General features: G+C 43.6%; 1 protein-coding gene across 2 annotated transcripts in view; it reads left to right on the top strand.

Moving 5' to 3' along the window:
• The first annotated feature begins 666 nt into the window (after positions 1-666).
• The window catches only part of PIK3CA (phosphatidylinositol-4,5-bisphosphate 3-kinase catalytic subunit alpha), a 42,912-nt gene continuing 33,175 nt past the window's right edge, over positions 667-10,403 (top strand). Inside the window, exon 1 of one of the 2 annotated variants that reach the window (XM_081007831.1) lies at positions 667-731. The gene's annotated coding sequence lies outside the window, so the exon portion shown is untranslated. Of the gene's footprint in view, positions 732-786; positions 912-10,403 lie in introns of those variants that run through there. The other variant, XM_081007830.1, reaches the window with a different exon arrangement.

Below are 10,403 nucleotides of genomic sequence, written 5' to 3'. Positions count from 1 at the left end.
ATTTATTATTATTTATTATGATGATTATTAACATGTTTTTCTATGACAGGGACTCAGCATGGCTTACAGATAAAAATAAGAGCAGCCTGAAAAACATCATTAAAAACAAGTGAACATTGATAGAATTAACACACGCACTTTATTAAAAACATACGGATAATTAACAATAAAAAAGGCTCGCAGTTTCTCTCTCACACTCACTCTCCCTTTTCAACCCCGGGTCAGACCTAGGTAGCGCCCAGAGCGCCTGCGCCATGCCAAGCCCCGCCCCTACCCTCCCCAGTGCCGAAAATGGCGCGTGCGCACTGAAAGCCCGGTCTTGTTTGTGCATGGGCGCGCGCTCCCGTGTGTGTTTGTATATGTGGGCTTTCCCCGTTCTCTCTCTCTCTCTCTCACTCACATACATACACACATCTCCTCCTCCTCCTCCTTCTCGACCACATCCGGGGTCACGCGGCTTTCGCTTCCTGCTGCGGTTTGTTTGTTTGTTGTTTGTTTTTTTTCGGGGTGGGGAGGGGAGAGGAAAGAGCCTTAGAGACAAGACAGACAGACAGAGACGGAAGGAAGGACCCGAATGAGGGACCCAACCGCCGCCTGGTCGCGAGCGCGCGCGCGTCACCGTGGCTCCGTCAGCTGAAGGAGGCGCACAGAGAGAGAGAGAGAGAGAGAGAGAGAGAGAGAGAGACAGAGAAAGCTCGCGCCTCCTTTTCTGTCAGAGGAACGCTGAGCGGGTGAGGGAGCGCGAACGCGAGCGGGCACGCGCCGCTGGAATTTTCAAAGAGGGAGGGAGGGAGGGGGGCGACGGGCGACCCAAACTGCCGGCGGCGGCGGGGCCTGTCTTGGGCTTCCGTTGGCCTCGGCGCCCCTCGCCCCTTCGCCTCAGGCTCCGGTCCACGCGGGGAAAGACGGAGGTGAGTGACCCGGAGGTGGGGAAAGGGAGGACGGGACGGACGGACTCGCCTGGGGTTTCGGGGCTGCGGGGGAAGGATGGGGTCAGGGAAGCGCCCCTCATGTGTGTGTGAGGGGGGAAGGAGCCCACCTCCCCCCCGGAACTTTTAATAAGCACGCGTTTGTTTGGCTCCTTTGCGCGCTTCAGGCTCCCGCATCCTGAAAGGCCGACCCCCGCCCCACACTCCCACCCACCTGCGCCTACCTTTTTTCATACACCATGTGCTTTTTTCTGAGGGGCTCTCCCTGCCCGTCTCCCCTGCTCAAGGCGCACCTTCCCTTCAGCCCCTCTTTCCCACCCCAGTTTCTGAATCTTAAACATTACTCGGGCTGCCGCCGGGTATAGTCTCCCCTTCCTTTGAATACACAGCCACCCTGTGAAGTTGAGAGTTTCCTCTTCTCTCTGGGAGCGCCTTCACTCTCGTGTATCGCACACATACACGTCCACGCTTACTTTCTCTTCAGGAGGAAATTCCCATTTCCTCTCACGGTCTTCTTCCTTGCAAGGTATTTCCAGAGGAGTTTTGTTGCAGAGAGAGAGAGAGAAAAGGCTAGATTTGCGGGCACCTTGGAAGACAAACTTACTGTGGGGAGAGTCTAACAGAAGATGTTTCTTCTCTGTCTTGCGCCCAAATCCTAAATTCGTTGACTTGGAAGAAAATCCTGCTGTGTTCCGCAGGACTTACTCCTGGGTAGGTGCCACAGGATTGTAGCCTTATAGCACAATCCTGACCATGTATATTCAGAAATAAGTCCTGTTGAATTCAGTGGGGTCATGACTGCAGCCTTAGTCTTTTTTGATGTAGACTATATAGGACATCAGATCCACACACTCTGTTTCCACCACCTGTATCCCTTTACCAGTTTCCTATCCTCCATTCTCTTTTACTCAACCCTTCTCATACCCCAGCCCAATGGCATCCTGTATGAAGAACCTTTTTTAGCTTCCTCTTTATGCACCCTGTTTCATAGCCCCCTTGTCTATCGTCTGAGGGCCTCCTTGTTTTCCTGTTCACTGGATCCTCTCAACCTGTGGGTTCTCTCCCTCCTCGCATCCTGTTTTTGTGCCTCCATTCTTCCTGGATCCCCATTCCTCTGCCCCTTCCGCATTCCCTCTCAGTGCTTCCTTTTGGGAAGAGCTGCTTGGGATGAATGAGAAAGACCCAGACCCTGCCACTCCCTCTATTCCCATGCTACTTTGTGATGTTTACCTGTCCCTCTCGGCCTCTCCCCTGGTCCCTGCACAATGAGGTTGGAAGAAACGCTAGATATTAGGGTTTCGGTGGTTTACTAGCAAGGCTGTTTGCAGCCACCACCCCTTCCTTGCTGTTTGGAGTGTGTATGCACAAACGCCTACGCAAGCAACTCAAGCGGTTTCAATCAGGCTAGCAGGGAAGAAGTGTCGTTTGCCGCCTTCTTGCATTTATTGTTGTGATAGTCTGGTGCTCATTGTTGTGATGGGAATCTGTCACTTGTGAACATATGAGGCCAGTGTATTGAGCTTTAGAAAGGGGACACCATCCTCATGATACACTGACCTAAGGCAGATTTGTTTTGTCAATGAATGTGTTTGTACATAATTCAAAAGCCACACAGCTTCCTGGTTCAAAATTATATCCCTGAGTAATCATGAGACCTGAAAAACAAATTGCATAATTTCTGTGGTTATTCTTTGTGGACATCGCTATGAAGCTCAAGAACGAGTAGAGCTGCTGTAAAAAGGAGGGGCAAATCTCTTTAATGCTGTTTCATAAGCATGTTTTATATTTTACAAAGTATGCTTTGTAAGAATATTTGTTTGAAACAGGCTTATTATAGTTCCCAAGTGGAACAGTTATATTCAGAAATCTGCCTAGTTAAATACCGCTGTTTTTGTGAAGAAGAGAGGAGGCTAATAATGTGAAGATTGTCTTGTTTAACTTGCTGTATTTCTTGGCACTTCAGTGCATGTATTTGTAGGTCATGAAAAAGCCCTTTTTTAAATTAACAAAGACTTTGAAGAGTGACTTAATACTAAAGATGGTAGTGTACACACACAAATATTTAGTGACTTTGGTAATATTGTGGTAATATCTAACATAAGAACACTGGTGTGTGAAATAATCCAAGACAATGAAAACTAAGTGTAAACAATGGTAGTGCCTTAAATAATGCGAATTAGGTTAATAAACTTCAATAGGCAACCTTTGGAAAACTGTTGAATGTGTATGCTTTGCCAAGTAAGAAATATACTTGTGTGCATTTTTGTTTCTGTTCAATGTGTTCCTTTTCTTTTGTTTCCAAGCAGCTGTTCCCCATTGGAAACTGACTTTGTCCGAGCTGGACTAAAGTCCTGTCCCTGCTTGGTTGACCTGTTTGTACTTTCTTTAATTAAGGAAGAATCTGGTCCATATTCTATGAAGAAATGCATAGCACTGTATGTGCAGGAGGGAGGAAAGTAGGGGAGGAAATAAATAAGCATTGGACTGGATCATCTCTGTGCAATGCAATCATATTCATCTTTACTTGAAAGGAAGTCACACTGTGTTCAGTGACATTTACTCGCAGCTAAGTGTGTGTGGCTTTGCAGCCATATAGCACAATTCTATGCTTGTTTACTCAGAAGTAAGATCCACTTTGTTCGTTAGAACTTACTTGCAGGTAAGTGTGCACAGGATTGCAGCCTGTATTTATTTGTAAAACAGAATGGCTTGCACTCTGCATCTGAACAAGCATGCAATGAAAGATGAACTTTAACAGGCTACTTTTGTGATTAATACTAATGTTTGCTTTTGTTATGCAAGCTGATGTTTGTTTCTGTGAACAGATGTGATTTTAAAATGCTCATTATTGGTAGCCAGTTGCCATTTTTGCAGCAGAAAGACATAACATTAGTTTTGTCTTGGGTGTGGCCTTCTGCATTAGAAAACATTGTAGTATTTCTGGGAGGAACAATTTTTTATCAGCAAATGTGTGACTTGCCTAGATAATGAGCGTGTTAGGGACAGGGGGCTTTCACAAGGGAGGGCTAGCAGTGGAGAGGGCTGTTAATCCTTCAGTTGCCTGCTGATTCTCTTCTGCAGATGCACCCCAAAGCTGTCCACCCCCCTTACTACTTGTTTCAGTCAGAGCCTGGCTGGGAGTAGGGGAATTAAAAACTGCCAGGTAGCTTGAATTTTAAAAGAAGAATCAGGGGGCAAGGTAATTGTTAACTGCTCTACTTTAAGCCTTACAATGGAAACATGAGATTGGGACCCTTGGGTTTCCCTCATCATGTCTAGTTTCGCTGCAATGAAGTTCTGACATGTGTGGGTTAGTAATTCTTGTGGACGTAATTGCAGGCGAATATAGCAATTTGCCTTATACTGAATTCAACCTTATATTAGCCTGGTTCTCTCATAAGACTTAACTTGGTTTATTAAACTTGTTTTATTAAACAATGGTTTAGCACAGGGGTTGGCAAACTAAGGCCTGCGGGCCGGATGCAGCCTGCTGGGCTCGTTAATCCGGCCCGCGAACCTTGCGGACCCTGCCACACACTCAGTCAGTCCCCATGCTAAACCAGCGCGGCGTGGAGGCTTTGCCGCGCGGGGACTGACTTCCACGATGCGATGCTGCTTCTGATTGGCTGCAGGAAGCTCCTGCAGCCAGTCAGAAGCCACGGACGCCTCTGGGCGGGCGGCGATGCTGGCGCAGCCTCCGCACCATCGTCACTTCCTCCCACTCAGCTCTTCCTGCTCAGCCGCTTCCTCCCACTCAGCCGCCTCAGCGGGAAGGAGGGGGCGGCGCCCAGAGGCAGCCAAGTGAGAGGAAGTGGCCGAGCGGGAGGAAGCCGTGGCAAGGAGGCTGCCTCCGCCACCCAGGCCAAGGTTGTAACAGGAAAGAAAAACCTATAGTTGCCTTAAATCTCATTTGGCTACTGTATGTACATATGTTTCAATTGACTTAGGGGCCTCCCAGGTCTGTATGTCTGAGCAGTGGCATGGTTATCAGCGATGGCAGTAGCTATTCCCCCTCTTCCACTAAACCCAACCAGTACAGTCAATGAAAAATTGACATGGTGTTCCATTGCTTGAACAGTCCAAATGATGTATTGCCCCAGCAGCTATCAATTAATTTGGGGTGGGAAGAAAAAATGGCAACATACCCCTTGAATCCCAGATATATTTATTCACTAAACTGCAGAGGAGAAGGAACAATATGATGGAACAGCTGTGGGTTTACTCTAGAGGAGAAAGGTCACATCAGTGAGTTGATTGGCTAAGTACAGTTGTGGGTTCTACCTCATGCTAAGTCTCCTCTAATTCTGGACATCAGTTTGGATTGCATGGAGCAGCAATAGCAATATACTTTTTTTACTCTTGCCATTAGCTGATAACAATATATTCTCTCTTATGAGTTTGTAAATACTCTAGTATAATGCAAGAAGCATTTTCTTGACTATGCATTCCATGAAGAGTGAAATTCCCTTGTCAAAATTCCCATATTACTTTCATTCTGGTATGTCAACACCCTGAAATATTGACTTGTATTGGAGGCATGAGCATATGATCCAGGGCAAATTTATGAATGTAGCTTTTGTATCCTGAGTGACAAGTACATTCAGTTATTAAATCTAGTTTATTCATCTACAATCTATAAGCAGAACTGAAGAGTAGATGGAAGTGTTGAGAAAGTCTGAAGCTTTGCGTTCTTTGTCCTCAGTTATACATGGAATTTATTTTGGATACCAAATACAATCTGAAACTCCCTCCATTTTGGAAGATTTTCTGTTTCTAGCTTGCTTTGGTTTTGTAGTGGGTCAGTTTCTTTTTTAATCTTTTTATTAAAGATTTTCTTAGTTTACAAAAGTACATGCCTTGTCTCTTTTTCAGCTTGTACAGTCTTTCTTAACAAATCAGTTACATTTGTTGTGAGACATTAGTGTTGAGTACAGTACAGTGGTACTTCGTGTTACGTACTTAATCCGTTCCGGAGGTCCATTCATAACAGGAAACCGCTCGTAACATGAGGCACGCTTTCTCTAATGGCGCCTCCTGCTGCTGCCGCGCTGTCGGAGCGCGACTTCCGCTCACATCCCGGCGCAAAGGTCACAACAAGGGGCTTCTACTTCCAGGTTAGCGGAATGCATAACCCGCAGCATTCGTAAGGGGGGTGGTACGTAACATGAGGTACCACTGTATAAGGTTGGGAGAGAGGAGGTGTGGTGTGGTGTGGTGAGGCTTATATTCTTTTGTAAAGTGTACTTGTGGGGTTTTGTGTCAGTGTCAACTGGGTAGGTTCTCTTTCTATTTGTTTATTACATTCCCTTGGTAGTGAGAGGTATTGGGGGGTAGGGTGTGGTTGGTTGTCTGTGGTTGGCTGCAATGGGGTTTGTTTGCATTGGGGGGATGGCATATTGGGTCAGGTAAGCCAGATTGATTCCTATGCTGTCAGTGGGTTATTCTTGTTGGACTGTGTATGTGATAAAGGGGAGCCATACTGGGGTGTAGGCATCCTCTTCTATTTGTCCCTGTGTCAGTTTCAGTTTATTGGTTAGCTTTTCTAGTAAGGCCGTTTTCCATACAATTAGATACCATTGGTCCATATTTACTCCTGACTGGTCTCTCCAGTGGGTCAGCATCTGACTGAGTCATATACAAGTTTAGGAGGAGGAGAATTTTGAGCAGACTGGTTTAGAGACAATAGCAATGAAGTCCTGCCCTTCAGAATACTTTATATTGACATATGCAACTTGGAGACTATTGATAAAATTCACAGAGTTATGAAACAGTGGTGAGTTTGTAAGAGGAACAGTGTTCAAAAGAGGATGAAAAGTATAACTTTTCACCCCTGCTTCCTGTACCATGTGTGCTTTAGGTGATACAGTATGTTGCTTTATTTTTATTATTTATTAAATTTGTATACCGCCTTATACCCGTAGATCTCAGGGTGGTTTACAATATATAAAGAACAAAACATGTAATAAAAATAAAAACAAAGATAACTCAATAATAATTATAACTGCTTTAGTGTTAAATATCAGTATAGACTAGGGTACAGAATTATTATTGCTACTACTACTTCTGGGAACCTAAAGGTCAGTAATGACTAATGCCACATGCAAATGTAAAAGGTGGTTTTTGTGTGTGTTGGTTCCCTCACTTTCCAGAGTTCAGTTTGAAGACACTAAAACTGTAATAATGCTCTTATATGCTGCTTAATAGGGTGTTCATGTGAGACTGAGATGGTAGTCTAAGAAGTTGTTCTGGCTTGGCAAAGTTCAGCCTCATGCCCTCTAATATTTAAGGCAGTGGTGAGGAACCCATGGCTATTAAGATGTTGTTAGACTACAACTTGCAACATCCCTGATCACTGGCCATCCCGGCTAGAGCTGTTGGGAGTTGGAGTGCAACAACATCTAGGTTTAATGTATTTATTAAAGCAGGAGACTCTCCTCTAACAAAGTTCCTAGCTGCTATTACTCCAACTCCTAGGTCAGGCGGCTTAGACAAAGTGTGCCAAGCTGGAAAGTTTGATAGCCCTGACAACCCATTGCTTTAATATACTTCTTTCTTTAGCCTGCTAATATGTGCATATGGAGCTGCAATATGAGAAGAAATTCTAACTGCATAACTCTCAGACTTGTATGCTTCCTCCCCACTTCCCAAAGAAAGTTATTCACCTCCAAATATGTTTACGAATCTCCTTTTTACGTTTAAAAAGTGCTCACAAAGGATGGACAGGACATCATGTTCCTCTCTTGCCAGTTAATCTAATGAGTAAAAGGTGGGTAGTAAAAAAACAACGTGGGTTGGAAATGCTTGCAGACCGCAGTGGATCTCTCAGTATCACTGCTGTCAGCCCACTGTGTTTCTATGCTGCATATATAGGAGAAACTCCCTCCACTGACATAATTTTTCCCTCACCAAAACCTACAGTTCCTTCCCTGCCACCCCCACCCCAATACTGTACCTAGGCTAGAAAAGGTCATCCTGTTGGAACCACATTCTTTTGCATTAGAACTGTTAGCTTACAAACTGATCATACACCTAACGAAATGCATCTCAGAGTCCCTCTGTTTGACTTATTGTGGATTATCGTGAACAATTTGAAAAACTCCCCCCAAATTTTGGATATTGATATTTTCCTGCCTTTTATATTAGCTCTATAATTATTTCCACATAATAGTGGTAGGATTGTTATTTATATTGCCAATTTGCTGTGTGTGTAACCTAATTTTGCAGGGGAGTGGCCAAGTTGATACTATCTGTTAATTTATTTGGAAAAATACTTATATGTTACAATTTTATAGAAAATATCAAAGCAGTTTACAACATGTATGAGAGAAAGGTTGTTGTTGCTAATAATAAGAATAAGAATAAGAATAATAAATTGTATACCACCCTTCATCCAAAGATCACAGGGTGGCTCACAACTTAAAAATACAAAATGAGAACGTGTGTGTGTGCGCGCGCGTGTGTGTGTGTAAGTAATAGCTCACCAACTGACTAGTACATTTAATTTACTTACAAAATCCTGATCTGGAATTTAAGAATAGAAATGGGACAATCTGTGCCCACTGTGCTTCTATGCCAGATGCTCATGAGGCAAAATCTCCTTCTTCACATCCAGTATAGATATCAGGTGGACTGCCAGAGGAGGCGGCAGTGCCTCTTGCTTTCTTTACCAGCCTTCTTTATTTGTAGTCTACCTATTAAAAAACTTACTAGCCTCTGTTCTTTTTTTCTTTTTCTTTTTTCTCATACGAAGATTTGTTGAAGAGTAAAAAGCAGATGAGTTTGAAAAATCAGTCTAGTAATTTTGCAGGGCTTATTGGCAAGGTTATGTTTCGTAATATTTTTGTTTGTATATAAAGTTACAATTTCTAGCTAGTTTTCACGGTTAGTAACATTTTCCAACAGTGCTGCAGCTCTTGCTATTTCAGTTTAATGTTTTATTAGCACAGACAGAAATACAGTCCAAGAAAACAGACCAGATCCAGATGGAGAGGACAGATTTTTCTAAATGAGAATGCAGAGTACTCATTGGCAATAAAAATGTGGCTTTAACAGTCACAATGTAAGTATTGAACCTGAAGGAGGAGCGGAAATATCTAGCCATTGTAGTGGTGGGCCCAAATGAGTGATAAATTTGTAGCAGGGATTTTGAAAGATGAATGACTCCCATGACTTTACTCTTGGCTATTTATTGGTCAGTATTCACTTATGTTGCTCATGTTCTACTCCAAGATTTACATTTTACTTTATCATAAAGATTCAAGAACAGGAATATATTATTTAAACTTGCCTGACTTGCATTGCTAACTATCCAGAAGCTCTATATATAGATATGGATTAGATATAGATATAGATATAAAATTCAGCCACTGTCTTTTTCTTCGCTTTTTCAAAAGGTATTAATGGTTTCCTAGTTGGAGTGTAATTAAGTTGTCTTTTTCAAAATGGTTAAGCCCCAGCTGCTACAAACATTACATTCTGTTCACGGTGTTATTCGAAATCAGGAAATTTAGTACACCTATTTATTTATTAACAATATTTGTATACTGTACTATTGCATCTTGCAAGCAGTAGACTTACACATTTTTAACATTGTGCAGTTGAAAGCCGGCCAGTCGATTTCCCACAAATTAATTGCACCCAAAGTGGAGACCTTAAAAGCTCCTTTTACACCAGGTTTCCCAGCACTGGAAGAGCTTTTTAAACTTTCTGCCTTGCTTACTAGGCAAATTCCGCTCAGCACATGGGAAATGGGATATTCTTGCAAGATCCCCATGAGATCTAGTGAAAGCATACCAGACCCAGCACACCGAGCGGAACTTGACCAGTAAGTAAAATGAAGAGCTTAAAAGCTCTCTGCTTTGCTTGGGTAAGGTCCGCTAGATGCACCAGTTCCAGAAGGTAAGGATGGTTGCACAAGTGCAGTTCCAAGAAGATGATTAGAGTATACACATTTTTGCACTTTTCCTGAAACATAACACCTGTACAATATAGTACTGTACCATCCAATAACTGAGGTTTTGTGCAACTATATTAAAATGTCCAAAAAAGACCATAATGTGGTTGCCAGGCACACCTCTAAGAAAAAGCTGGATTCTATGGAGGGTGACAGATTTCCCACCCCAGATCTAGAAAATCAGTTTCACCCAAGAGTGGCTGGGGTTGACCTGGCCTGAACTCCTTCATCCAAAAAGTGGGGGAGTCAGCAGCCCGTCTATAATTGTTCACATCTAATAACCACTTTTTTAAAAATAACATAGCCCATCACTCGGAGAAATTTGCAGCCTCCTGTACTCAGCCAAACAGCCTCTCCCTACTAGAAGTAATAAGCCATGAAAGGCAAGGGTTGGTTGCCTAGACCAGGGGTTGTCAGCCTGATCCCTACCGCCCACTAGTGGGTGTTTCAGGATTCTAGGTGGGTGGTAGGGGGTTCTACGGCACAAGTTGCATCCTCCTTCCATCGAGCATTGGTGGGCG

The sequence above is a fragment of the Podarcis pityusensis genome, assembly GCF_964106645.2.
Source record: "Podarcis pityusensis genome assembly, chromosome: 5".
Classification (NCBI taxonomy): Eukaryota; Metazoa; Chordata; class Lepidosauria; order Squamata; family Lacertidae; genus Podarcis; species Podarcis pityusensis.
The sequence above is the reverse complement of the archived record's forward strand: the minus strand, read 5'-3'. Positions and strand labels throughout refer to the sequence as shown.